The 13,395-nt window shown below is 44.6% G+C and overlaps 1 long non-coding RNA gene across 1 annotated transcript in view; it reads right to left on the bottom strand.

Moving 5' to 3' along the window:
• The window catches only part of LOC310680771, a 506,863-nt gene that overhangs the window by 403,206 nt on the left and 90,262 nt on the right, over window positions 1–13,395 (bottom strand). The gene's annotated exons all lie outside the window — the stretch shown is intronic.

Genomic DNA, 13,395 nt, shown 5'->3' with positions numbered 1-13,395 from the left:
CACATCTTAATCGTTGATATTCTGCCCCAAAAAGATAGCTTCAATCTTCCCCACACCTCTAAGTCTTTCTTAATTCCGTTCCATACTGGTATATAATTATTCTGAAACAAATCAATGTTTTTTGGAGTTAGCCATATTCCCAAATATTTTACTTTTTTCACAACTTCAATGCCAATTTGTTGTTGCAGACCTTCTATCAGAGTTTGTTCCATATTTTTAACTATGATTTTAGTTTTTTTCTTATTTAATATGAAACCTGCCACCTTACCAAATTGTTCAATCTCTTCTAACACTTCATTTGCACTCTCTGTCGGATCTTCCATCATTATTACCAGATCATCCGCGAAGGCTTTGACTTTATATTCGTTTTGTCCCACTGACACCCCTTTTATCATTTCGTTTTTCCTTATAGAGTTTAAAAAGACTTCCAGAACCATTATAAACAGCAGAGGCGAGAGAGGGCATCCCTGCCTTGTACCTTTCGATATTTTTACCTCTTCCGTAATTACATTATTCACCATCAATTTTGCTCTTTGTTCCGTATAAATTGCCTTTATTCCATTGAAAAAGTCCTTCCCCATCTCCATATATTCTAAATTTTTTAACATAAAATCCCATGATATGTTATCGAATGCCTTTTCGGCATCCACAAACATCATAATTGCCTGTTTCTCATTCCTGGCTGTCAGATATTCTAAAATATTAATTATATTCCTAACGTTGTCCCTCATCTGCCTGCCCGGAAGGAAGCCTGCTTGATCATCATGGATAATTTCTTGTAGGACCTTTTTCAACCTTTTCGCCATTATTCCCGCAAAGATTTTATAGTCTGTATTCAATAAAGAAATTGGCCTATAGTTCTTTACTTGTGTTAGGTCTGCATCTTGCTTTGGGATAAACGTTATGAAGGCTTCTTTCCACGTCTCCGGTATTTCCCTTTCTTTCAGAATATTGTTCATTACTTCTTTCAATGGTACCATCAGAGTTTGTCTCAGTTCTTTATAATAGCTTGCTGTAAATCCATCTGGTCCTGGGGCTTTCCCTTTTTTCAACTCTTTTATAATCTCTGTTATCTCCTCATTATCTATCGGGGTGTTCAGCTTATCTTTCTTTTCTGTCGGGATCTTTTGCACCTCTTTTTCTTTTAAGTATCTCTCTATTTTCCTCATGTTGTTTTTTTCTTTGCTTTTATACAATTGTCTGTAAAAGTCCAAGAATCCGTTTCTAATTCCTTTCGGATTAGTTATCTCTTCTCCATCTACTATAATTTTATTTATTGTATTTTGTTCTTTTCTTTTCTTAATTTGCCAAGCCAGCCACTTCCCAGATTTATTAGCAAATTCAAAATTTTTCTGTCTTAACCTTTTAATATTACACTCCACTTCTCTATTTATTATCATAGCAAATTGTGTTTGGAGCACCTTAATACTTTGTTTAATTTTGGAATTATTTGTTTTTTTAATTAATTTTTGCTCATTGTCCATTATTTGTTTAAGGATCTCTTTCTTTTCTTTCTCTCTGTTTTTCTCAGTGCAATTTCCCCAATGCAATACGTTATGTGAATGGTTATGCACGCTTTCTCCTAGAAGTCCATTTTTGTACACACTACGTGGCTAGAGATCCGCATTACAAAATTCAGAGAAGCATGAATTTTGAAGGATGGGTGTGTGTTCTGGTTCCTGCGTTGTTTTGGAAGGCACAGATTAGGTAGGTACACCTTTAAATGCAAACTGAATCGAAGTTATCCCCTACCTCTTTGTCGTACTTCCACTGTCAGAAGCAACATGCCTCTGAATACCAGTTGGGCAGGGAGCAGTTGCACTCAAGTCCTGCCTGTGGGTTCTCCACAGACATCTGCTTGGCCATCGTGGGAACCATCGTGGGAACCATCGTGGGAACCAGGATGCTGGTGGAGATGGGCCTTTTGGCTTGATCCAGCAGGGGTCATCTCAGGTTCACAGTGATAGGTACAAAGATGACATTTGATGATCATCTTCCATGGTAACCAGATCATGGGAGATGCCTTGGTGTTGCAATGCAATATTTTTAAATCAGTGGGACACATAATGCATGCCAAGAAAGTGAAAACAGGGAAATAGGCAATCACACCCTCCTCCATTCCTGCTGTCAGAGGATACTGATATACATTTTCTGTTGCAGTGCCTCATTTTACCACAATAAAAAGAGAGAGGGAGAATAGGGCGAGCACATTCAGGAAACAGAGATAGGTTTCCTCTCCTGTACATTGCTGATGGTGTCATTTTGGGTGGACCAAGGACAGTTCAGAGAACTTTCTTAATGAGTATATGACTGGCTGATTGCAGAAACACTTTGTCCATTTTTGTTAACGGTGAAATAGTGGCACAAGCCTGCACTTTTCAGTCATTTGATTCAATAATTTCTTCCGGAAGCAACTAATGGATTGTTCTTGAAGTGATGCAGACAGAGAGAACAGCTGGCATTGAAAGTTGACTTCAGTTGATCAAGCCGTTTGGAGTAACTCTAACTTTTGGGGGCTGAGACTTAAACGCACACTTGATTATTTTTGGAAGCTGTTTTCAAATACAGTGGTACCTGGGGTTACATACGCTTCAGGTTACAGACTCCGCTAACCCAGAAATAGTGCTTCAGGTTAAGAACTTTGCTTCAGGATAAGAACAGAAATTGGGCTCCGGCGGTGCAGCAGCAGCAGGAGGCCCCATTAGCTAAAGTGGTGCTTCAGGTTAAGAACAGTTTCAGGTTAACAACGGACCTCCAGAACAAATTAAGTACTTAACCCGAGGTACCACTGTATATTATTTACTAGGGAATAAAGTATTTTAAAAAAACAAGTGGAACATGCAAAAAAAATAAAATAAAGGTGCTGTGTTGAGTGCTCCTGTGTAGTATTCTCGCCATCCACACCCTCATGCAGGCTACTCCATTCCGTTCCACCTCCCTGGCCCCACACTGCCATTTTTCATCCCACTCCCAAAAGACAGCGCAGCATTCTGTGTCCTCATGGGGCTGTTTTTCTGAAGGGATTAATTTCGCTAAAGTTTTCCCCTCTACTTCTGCAATACTCATGTTTCTTCTGAGCAGGCTGAAGGCTCCTTTGACTTTATGAGTAGCCCCATTTTGGCTATATAGCTGTCATAACTCAGCATCTGGGTTTGCTATTAATAATTTCAAAACTGGCATATGCACAATTCACTGCAGATCTGTTTTGCTTCTTCCCCACCACAACCCCACTCCCTTTTTAGAAGCTAGTAATGTCCATGTGGTTTGTGCTGATGTTGTTGTTGGCAACCATCTGTCTTGAGAGTGCTGCTCCGGAGGTGAAGTCCAATTGCTGCATTAGCAACACTGAAGTGACCTCTCTGGAGCGCAAGCATGGGCAGTGTGTATGGAGGTCCTGGGCTGCCCAGACAACAAGACCCCATCTCGGCCTTGCTGATGTGGTCCAAAGGAAAGAAGTGTTGTGTTGCGTCCAAGGGAATGGGGGCAATTGGCAGGCCCCTAGCTGGCTCCAGCCCACTGACCGGTTGCCGGTTGAACTCCAGTCCTCGGTTCTGCATATAAACTGCAACCTGAGCTTCAGAAGCTGTCAGAAGCTGGTCACGCAAGCCAGCAGAGATAAGAACTGTTTGCAATGGAAGGATAGAGAGAGGCTGTGTAAAGCGTATTTACAGGCATTTTATTCAGCATCAGGACAAAAGAAAAACATCTCTTCTCCCCTTCGTGTACAAGCAAGAAGCATAAGGCAAAAGCTATGCACAAACGGAAGTTCCCAGCAAGCTGTGCTGGAATGTAAACAGACATGTGACACACAACAGCCTGTTCCTTTTAAGGTGGAACGGAACATCAACATCCTAACAAGAAGAGCAATACATTTGTCACCATCTTAGCTACAGGAATTTCCAGGAGGGGCTTACAAGGCACCACCCAACTGTCTTAGGGACTCTACTCCAGATTTGTGTAGGCTTTACTCCTCAGCATTTTCTTCTCCCAAAAACGTCCCACAAGGCAATGGAGGTTTAGGATTAGTGTTTATTTTCTCTGAGTTGGGTGTCAGGTTTGGGGAATTCTCTCCCTCCCCCGGTGGAAGCAAGAAGCAATGAGGAAACAAAGAGAGTCCTTACTAATGAGTTTATTCAGTCATCACGGTGAGAGACAAAGAAATCCAGTCATCCTCTATTAATGGCATTGCTCACACTGAGCTCCTCCCCCCTCCTTTCCAAGCAACAGCATTTCCTTTTACGCTGTCCGCCTGTGGTCAAGTGTCTCTGAGTCCTTTGTTCTTGCACTTAACGAACGCAGCGTTCTAGGGGAAGGTGGGTCATGTATGCTCTCGAGTGATAATGTGTCAGCTGCCTGCTCTAACTGTGCTTCCCCACCCCCTTCTCCTCACACCTCCCAACTCTTCTGTTCATCTGCCTCTGAGCTGTGATCTTCCTCAAAGCCCTGCTGTAATTCAATACTGCCTTCCTCTTCTCTAGAAGCTACAGTAGGGTTACCAGACGTCCCCGTTTCCCGGGGACAGTCAGCAGATTTGCGAATAAGTCCCCAGACAAATTAAATCCCCAGAATGTCCCCAAATTTCATCTAATGTCCCTGGGAAATGCAGCAGTGGCAGTCTCAGCAGCCCGGAGCAGTTGGCTCTGGCTGGCTTCAGGAGCTGCTCGGAAGTCCCCATATGATGGTGGTGCAGGGGCTCTAAGATGCAGCTTCCCGGCTGCCTCCACCTTCCTTGACCCCAACAACTAAGCCGTGAAGGAAAGCTTCCTGCTGCCTATCGGAGCAGCCTCCCAACTCCTACTTGCGTGCAAGCAGGAGGAGGCAGGGATCTCTCAGTTAGGCAATGGGAAGCCTCCCTTCCCAGCTGAGGGATTCCTACCCCCTTCTGCTTGCAAGCAAGTAGGAATGGAATTGGGGCTGCTCCGATGGGAAGGGAGGCATCGCACTGCCCGAGCCTCACTGCCACCGCTCTCGGCCCTCCTTCTTCGCCTTCCATGCCTGACCCACCGCACCTCCACCACCACTACCACCACCGAAGAACCAACAACTCAGGGGCTGCCCAGGCTCATGGAGAAAGGAGATAGATGCCTCAGAGGAAGGGGAAATGTGGTGGTTGAGGTCAAGGTGGTGGCTGCCTCTCAGCCACCGCCATCACTGCAGCATCAACGTCCCAAACGTGCAGTATGTATGTATTTATTTATTTATTTATTTATTTATTTATAGTGTCCCTGGATTCATTGAAAAAATCTGGTACCCTTAAGCTACAGGAGAAGGGGGGGGGGGTGATTACCATTCCTCCTCCTCTTCAACCCAGTCCCTGACATTGGGCTACCATCCCAGATGGACAAGCCCCATCTGCCCCTCATTTCCCTCTACAGCACATGGAGAAACAGCATTCTTGACCATTGGATCTACTACTGGTCTCATCTGCTCAATCCATCTTCGCATGCAGGAGATGTCCCTAACTCACTGAGGGTTTGAGACCCACTGGGTACCCTCACCTGGTTTAGCTGGCCAGTCAGTTTCCTGGGATGTGGGTGTTGTTGCATGCTGACAGCTTCTAGGAGCCACAGGTGAGAGCAGAGGACAACTGATATGCATAAGAGGGGATCCTTGTCTGTCAGGGATTGGACTTAAGAGGGCCAGAGGGATGGGTTATACCCCACCCATCTACCTGGGCTTCCCCAGCCACTCTGGGTGGCTTCCAACAGAATATTAAAATACAATAACCTATTAAACATGAAAAGCTTCCCTAAACAGGGCTGCCTTCAGATGTCTTCTAAAAGTCTGGTAGTTGTTGTTCTCTTTGACATCTGGTGGGAGGGTGTTCCACAGGGCGGGTGCCACCACCGAGAAGGCCCTCTGCGTGGTTCCCTGTAACTTGGCTTCTTGCAGTGAGGGAACCGCCAGAAGGCCCTTGGCACTAGACCTCAGTGTCCAGGCAAAATGATGGGAGTGGAGACACTCCTTCAGGTATACTGGACCGAGCCAGATGACACATTGTCACTGGAGAGTATTTCTGATCCCCCTTCTCCCAGAACTCGGCATTCCTTAAGTGTGCAGGAACAAAGGAATCAGAGACATTTGGCCACAAGCAGCCACCGTAAGGGGAGATGCTGTTGCTGGGAAAGAGGGAGTAGCAGCCCAGTTTGGATCAACGCCATGTTAAGGCTTGTTGCATTCTTTTGTCTCCCGCTATTAGGATTGAATGAAACTCATTAAAAAATGACTCTCCTTATTTTCTCTGCTCTTGCAGCAACCGGGGGAGGAATAGCTTTCCTGAAAACCTTGGCAGAGCCTTGACATTGTCCAAGCATGTGTATCTTCCAGCTGTCCAGCCCCACCAAGGAAAACCACAAAGTCCCCCCGGTCTCATCCACCAATATATTTGAACCTGAATCTATTTGTTTCCTCTCATCCCATTCTTCTTTCAGATGACAGCCAGCCAGCTTAATTATGCCAAGTACATCGTCAAATAACAACCTCCTAATAATTGGTTCTTTTTTTCCCCATCTGGTTAATTATACGCTAACATAGCTATGCTGGCACTCCTTCCTAAGAAACAGAACGGCATATGTTATGTGGTGCATTTATAAAACTAGCTGTTAATTGTTCTTCTGCAATGGAGTAGGGACTCTTTTTCAGTCCAGGGGCCACATGTTCTCCTGGGCAACCTCCCAGGGGCCACATGCCAGGGGTGAGCAGGGCCAGGGCAAAAGTATCCCTGCCAGGGATTGAACTCCGGACCATCTGCATTCAATGTGAAGACTCTACCGCTGGGGTGCAGGTTTTCCTCTCGTTTCCCCTGTGACCTATGCTCCCCAAAGCAAGGGGCTGCCCTCTGGTACTCTGCAAATTGGCAGCTAAAAATAATAATGATAAATTTATTTGCAACATTGGATTCCGGCTTCTCTTGCCCATCTCTTTCCCCGTGTCTCAAAACAGACTTGAACTCTGCAGTAAGTACAGCAACGTTTACTTGCTTTATTGAATCATACTAAAATCATACTAAAATCAGTCAAAGTCCTACATGTAAAATTATTTTTAAAAATCAGCACAAGATTTAGCTAAATGCTAGGAAGGCCAAGTCTGTTGATTTCTACTTTTCTCTGTTTCTAATTTTTTTTCAGTCTTAAACTCAGTTCTCTACAGTTCTGAAGCAATTTGCAATTTACACATACACACACCTCTATCTATCGATCGATCGATCGATCGATCCTCATAAAGATTAGTCAGCATTTTAGTGCAAATTTCTCCTAACGAAAATACAATTTTGTGTGCAGTTTTGGCTAATAGACCTCTTTTTGCAAGCAATTTTACCTTATTGCATTTTCAATTCTATTTCCAACAATATATGCATTATAATCAAACTGTCCCCTGATATATGCATTTTGGTAATGATTTTTTGGTCAAAGAACTGGGTCGCAAAACTTGGAGAATTTCACATGCCCACCCACACATTCAACATAATGTCTGAAGGGCATATGCTTTGGAGCAAATGAATAAAACTTCAGTTTAGGAACATAAAATCAAATGAAGCGGGGAATAGAAACCAAACATAGCTCAGTAGAAGAAGTTAAAAGAAAGTGATAGTGGGACTCAGAGGAATACAAATAAACCTGGAGGTGTGCCATAAAAATAATTGGAACAATATTTCTCCAACTGCAATTTATTTCAAAACATTTTTTTTAAAGCATGTAGACAGTGTAGCAGGATATTGCAGGTAATGAGTGATTTCTAGAGCTCTTATAACCCAGCTGAACGCAGATGGAGGCCTAGGTGGGGTCTTGGAAAATGTACACAAACTTTACCTTTGCTGGGCTGCCCTGGGGTGCTGCATACTTGAATTGCAATACACAGGAATCAGGGCATTACTCTTTTTATTCTTATTCCCATCACAGCTTCTATCTGGATCTGCTTTTTCACTTCTCTAATTAAGGAACGAGGGAAGTGGGTGGCACTGTGGTCTAAACCACAGAGCCTAGGGCTTGCTGACTGGAAGGTCGGCGGTTCGAATCCCTGCGACGGGGTGAGCTCCCATTGTTCAGTCCCTGCTCCTGCCCACCTAGCAGTTCGAAAGCACGTCAAAGTGCAAGTAGATAAATAGGTATCACTCCAGTGGGAAGGTAAACGGCATTTCTGTGTGCTGCTCTAGTTCGCCAGAAGCGGCTTAGTCTACATGACCCGGAAGCTGTACGCTGGCTCCCTCAGCCAGTAAAGCGAGATGAGCGCCACAACCCCAGAGTTGTCTGCAACTGGACCTAACGGGACCCTTTACCTTTAATTAAGGAACAATCCACAACATATTTTGGTTCTGGTGGTCTGTCAGATACCTGTGAAATATCTGTGAAATTCAACCTTTTGTAGGGCAAAGACCAGAATACAAACCACACAGACCCAACACTTTATTACTGCAAGACACAGAGGTTGAAGGGGGGGACCAATTAAGAGAGAATTAGAGTGAAAAATAAAAATGCAACCGGGCAAATCATTTGGCAGCACGTATGCCAAGAAAGTGGCGGTTGTGTTTAGCGGGGTGGGCGTGGGCGTGATTTTATCCATTTAGCTTTACATAAAAGTTAAACAGGTGAAAAAGCAAACTAGGGGATTGATGCTTTGTGGAAAGGCACAAAGGGGTTTGAAAACAAATGACTCCTTTGCAAACATTGTGGCTGGCTGGACATGGACTGAAATTATTAGAACTGAAAAGTCATGTTCTTTGCTGAGCAGAATAATTGGAGAAGAAAGAAAATAAATTAGGTTGTTGCTGGTTCTTATTTTTATTTCCTGTATCATACCACCCTCCCCAAGCTGCTTTGCATACCCTCCAACATTTCCCCAGTGAAAATAGGGACGTCCTATTACATAATGATACTTTTACTATTTATACCCCACATATCTTACTGGGTTGCCCCAGCCACTCTGGGCAGCTTCCAACATATAGAAAAACACAATAAAACATAAAACATTTTAAAAACTTCCCTCTACAAGATTGCCTTCAGACGGTTCGGGGGTTGACTAGCTCCATACCCTCTAACATTTCTCCAATGAAAACCGGGCCATCCTAAGGGAAAGTGAAACATTCTCGGATCAAATCAGAAACTGGGATGGCTTCTCTAAATCAGGGGTGTCCCTGGAAAATAGGGACACTTGGAAGGTCTGGCTTTGTGAGGCTGGGATCTGATCAGATCCCAGCCTGACAAAGTGGTACAGGGCCCTGGGCCACCTTGTGAGGCCAGGAACATTGCAGCCTTGCAAAACAGCTCGCGGCTGGTGTTGCACTGGCTGCAAGAGCTGGGCTGGAGTGTGGTGGGCTCCTTTCTCCCTCCATGCCCTGTGCCCAGCCCCCTAGCATGTGTGTGTTTAAACATGCACAGTTTGAGCATGTTCTGCCACTGCCCTGTGCTGAACCACTGCAACTGAGAGCCCCCTACTCTCTCCAGTTCCTCTGCTCCCAGTAAAGTAGTAAATATTTATATGATATATATATACGTCGGGTTAAGAACTTAATTCGTTCTGGAGGTCCATTCTTGTGGAGGTGATGCTCCGTTTGTGCTGAGGGAAACCTTGCACCAGGCATGCAACAGTGTGCCAAGGAGCGTCGCACCCGTGCTCCTTGACCTTTTGCCTTCTTGGCTAGAAAACAGGGTTTTCCCCCTGACCGTTTGTCCTCTCACAGATTTGGTTACTAGACATAACACTTGGCTGGAGCATGATGGGGGACGCAGACATAATCAAGTATCGGGGAAAACATATTAGGGAAACCCCTGCTGACACGTGTATTTGCTAATGCTAGCAATGTGCTTAGATGGAAATATGTCATGTTCAGAGTGCTTTCACTACTTCAGTTGTTTCAGTTGTTGACTTCTGCTAATAAAAGGAGCCTCTGCAGAGCTAGTCGGCAGCTTGCTTGGATCATGCTTGCCAGCGTGCTTCTGCACAGCTCACCTGCATTCAACCTCCCGTCGTCCTCGTTATTCCTACATGTTCTTAACCTGAAACTGTTCTTAACCTGAGATACCAATTTAGCTAATGAGGCCTCCTGCTGCCGCCGCCGCCCAATTTCTGTTCTCATCCTGAAGCAAAGTTCTTAACCTGAGGTACTATTTCTGGGTTAGCGGAGTCTGTAGCCTGAAGCATCTGTAACCCAAGCTACCACTGTGTGTGTGTGTGTGTGTGTGTGTGTGTATGAGATATCACCAGGGCGGAATTTAGGTCTGATAAGGCCCTAAGCTACTGAAGATAATGGGGCCCTTTATATGTCCAGCTGTCCTTTGTCAACAACAAATTGTTGCTGTTTTTGTGTTGAATATATGCTATGTGGTAATTTATGGACCTAATAAGTATCTAAAGCCATTTGCACATAACAAAATATGTATTTTATCAAAGTAATTGTTGAACTGAAATACAATTAAGAAGAAGTACAGTATATTAATAGTGGATTTGGGGGACGGGCAAGAGAGTGGGGCCCTAAGCTATAGCTTGTTTAACTTATACGTAAATCATATTACCTTCTTGGAGGAGAATCAGCTGGTCCTTGTGAAACTAACTGCTTGTGGAAAGTGAGGGTTGGGGAAGAAAATGCTGCAATGCATTGAATTTCCCTAACTTTCCCTTGCAATAAATATGAAGGCATGGCATGTTCTCTGTTGGAATTGATTGCACATCCTACTCAGCCTTTATCTTTCCTTGCTATTTCATAGTCTTCCTGTATATTGAAATAGATATTTCAGCTGAAATAGATATTTCAATATAGCCTTCACCCGCCACAAACTATCCATTAGAGGTTTCTCATTCATTTTTCTAGGGCAACTTTGAAACACCAGCAATACGCTGGAGTGATGATGGGCAAAATAAACCCAAATCAGCTTCATCAGGCAATTGGAAACTGTGGGTGTAAGTTGGAGAAATGCTTTTCATCAGGACTGGAAATACCAGCATCATTCCTTTTCTCGGCCACTTTAATTTCATTTCCAGCTCAAACTCTCAGGCGTGCTATCCTAACTGCATTGGATAATAATAATAATAATAATAATAATAATAATACAGTGGTGCCCCGCAAGACGAATGCCTCGCAAGACGGAAAACCCGCTAGATGAAAGGGTTTTCCGTTTTGGAGGTGCTTCGCAAAACGAATTTGCTATGGGCTTGCTTCGCAAGACGAAAATGTCTTGCGATTCCTGGGGTTTTTTTCCCCCCTCCCAGCCTTTTTCCCAAGCCCCTAAGACGCTTAACAGCTGATCGCTAAACCGCTTAACAGCTGATCTAAGCCGCTTAGCAGCTGATCTAAGGCGCTAATAGCCTTTTAGCAGCTAATCCGCTAATCCCTTAAGCCTTTAATAGCCGCTAATAGCCTTTTAGCAGCTAATCCGCTAATCCCTTAAGCCTTTAATAGCCACTAATAGCCGCTAAACCGCTAATAGCACTAATAGCGCTAATCCGCTAATGGGCTTGCTTCGCAAGACGAAAAAAACCGCAAGACGAAGAGACTCGCCGAACGGATTCTTTTCGTCTTGCGAGGCACCACTGTAATAATAATAATAATAATAATAATAATAATAATAATAATTTATTTATACCCCACCCATCTGGCTGAGTTTCCCCAGCCACTCTGGGCAGCTCCCAATCAAACGTTAAAAACAGTACAGCATTAAATATTAAAAACTTCCCTGAACAGGACTGCCTTCAAATGTCTTTGGAAGATAGGATAGCTACTTATTTCCTTCACATCTTAAGGGAGGGTGTTCCACAGGGTGGGCGCCACTACCGAGAAGGCCCTCTGTCTGGTTCCCTGTAACCTCACTTCTCGCAATGAGGGAACTACCAGAAGGCCCTTGGCGCTGGATCTCAGTGTCCAGGCTGAACGATGGGGGTGGAGACGCTCCTTCAGGCATACAGGACCGAGGCCGTTTAGGGATAGATAGATTTAGGATAGAGTGGCAGAGCTCTCTTAGGTTTAAAGATGTAGGATTCTGGCATTTTAAGAGCGGCTGTACAGGAGTGGTGAGCCTCCAACCCAGGAGCCAAAATGTGGTCCTCTGAGTCTCTCCATTCAGCCCTCAGGACTCACCCTGGGCCAAACCCATGCCCTGTGTGCCTTTGATAGACTGGAATGTATCCTTGGACCATGACAGTGTCTCTTGCTTTTCTGGATGGGGATGGAGAGGTCTGTAAATAGAAAACGTCCTCCATTTGCATGCTTGGAATGCAGCCTACTGTACTAAGGTGAGAGTCACATTCATAATTCTCAAAGCGGTTTAATAGTCAATCCCTCATCCATGGGAACTCTGGGAATTGTGGCTCTGTGAAGGAAACACTCCTAACAACTCTCAAAGCCCTTAACAAACTACATAGAATTGTAGAGTTGGATCCCGAGGGTCATCTAGTCCAGGCATACGCAACCTTCGGCCCTCCAGATGTTTTAGCCTACAACTCCCATGATCCCTAGCTAACAGGTCCAGTGGTCAGGGATGATGGGAATTGTAGTCCAAAACATCTGGAGGGCCGAAGGCTGCCTATCCCTGATCTAGTCCAACCCCTTGCAATGCAGGTATCTTTCACCCAATGTGGGGCTCAAATCCATGACCCTGAGATTAAGAGTCTGTTCCTTTAGTGCCTGAGCTATACTGAGCTCAAGAAACTGCACCTATGCCAGGAATCGAACCCAGGCCACCTGGGTGAAAACCAGGAATCCTAACTGCTAGATGTATAAGTGACTCTACAGTCTGTGGCTACTGAGCATGCTCAGTTGCCATTGGGCTGCTTTTCTGGGACTCCCCCCCCCCCTTTTCCTCCTAAAGGTTTTTTGCAAACCTTGGAGATTTCACCTAAGCCTGGCCAGGCATCCCTGTGCTGCATGAATGATGCCAATAATCCACACTCGCCCCTGAACATTGAAAGTAGCACATGTATGTACAGTGGTACCTTGGGTTACATATGCTTCAGTTTACAGACTCCGCTATCCCAGAAATAGTACGTCAGGTTAAGAACTTTGCTTCAGGATGAGAACAGAAATTGTGCTCCTGCAGCATGGCAGCAGCAGGAGGCCCCATTACCTAAAGTGGTGTTTCAGGTTAAGAACAGTTTCAGGTTAAGAACAGACCTCCGGAACGAATTAAGTACTTAACCCAAGGTACCACTGTACAGTGAAAATGGATGGATAGATGGACAGAAAGACAGATTTTGCTTTTAAGTATAATGAATTCAGCCTGCTGGGAAAGGTCTCCGTATTAGATTAACATTAGCCAGGCTGGTCCAAAATGGCCAGATTGTGTTAGCAAGATCGCAGTGCCCTTTAAAATTCTTGTCGTTTTATCAAGGGCCTGTCATTCTCTGTTCCTGCCTTGCACCAATTTCCAGTGACACTCACAGCTAGATATGTTGAACCCTAGGGCTCTC

This window comes from Podarcis tiliguerta, assembly GCF_965153285.1.
Source record: "Podarcis tiliguerta genome assembly, chromosome: 6".
NCBI classification, from domain to species: Eukaryota; Metazoa; Chordata; class Lepidosauria; order Squamata; family Lacertidae; genus Podarcis; species Podarcis tiliguerta.
This window is presented reverse-complemented; position numbering and strand designations above follow the sequence as displayed.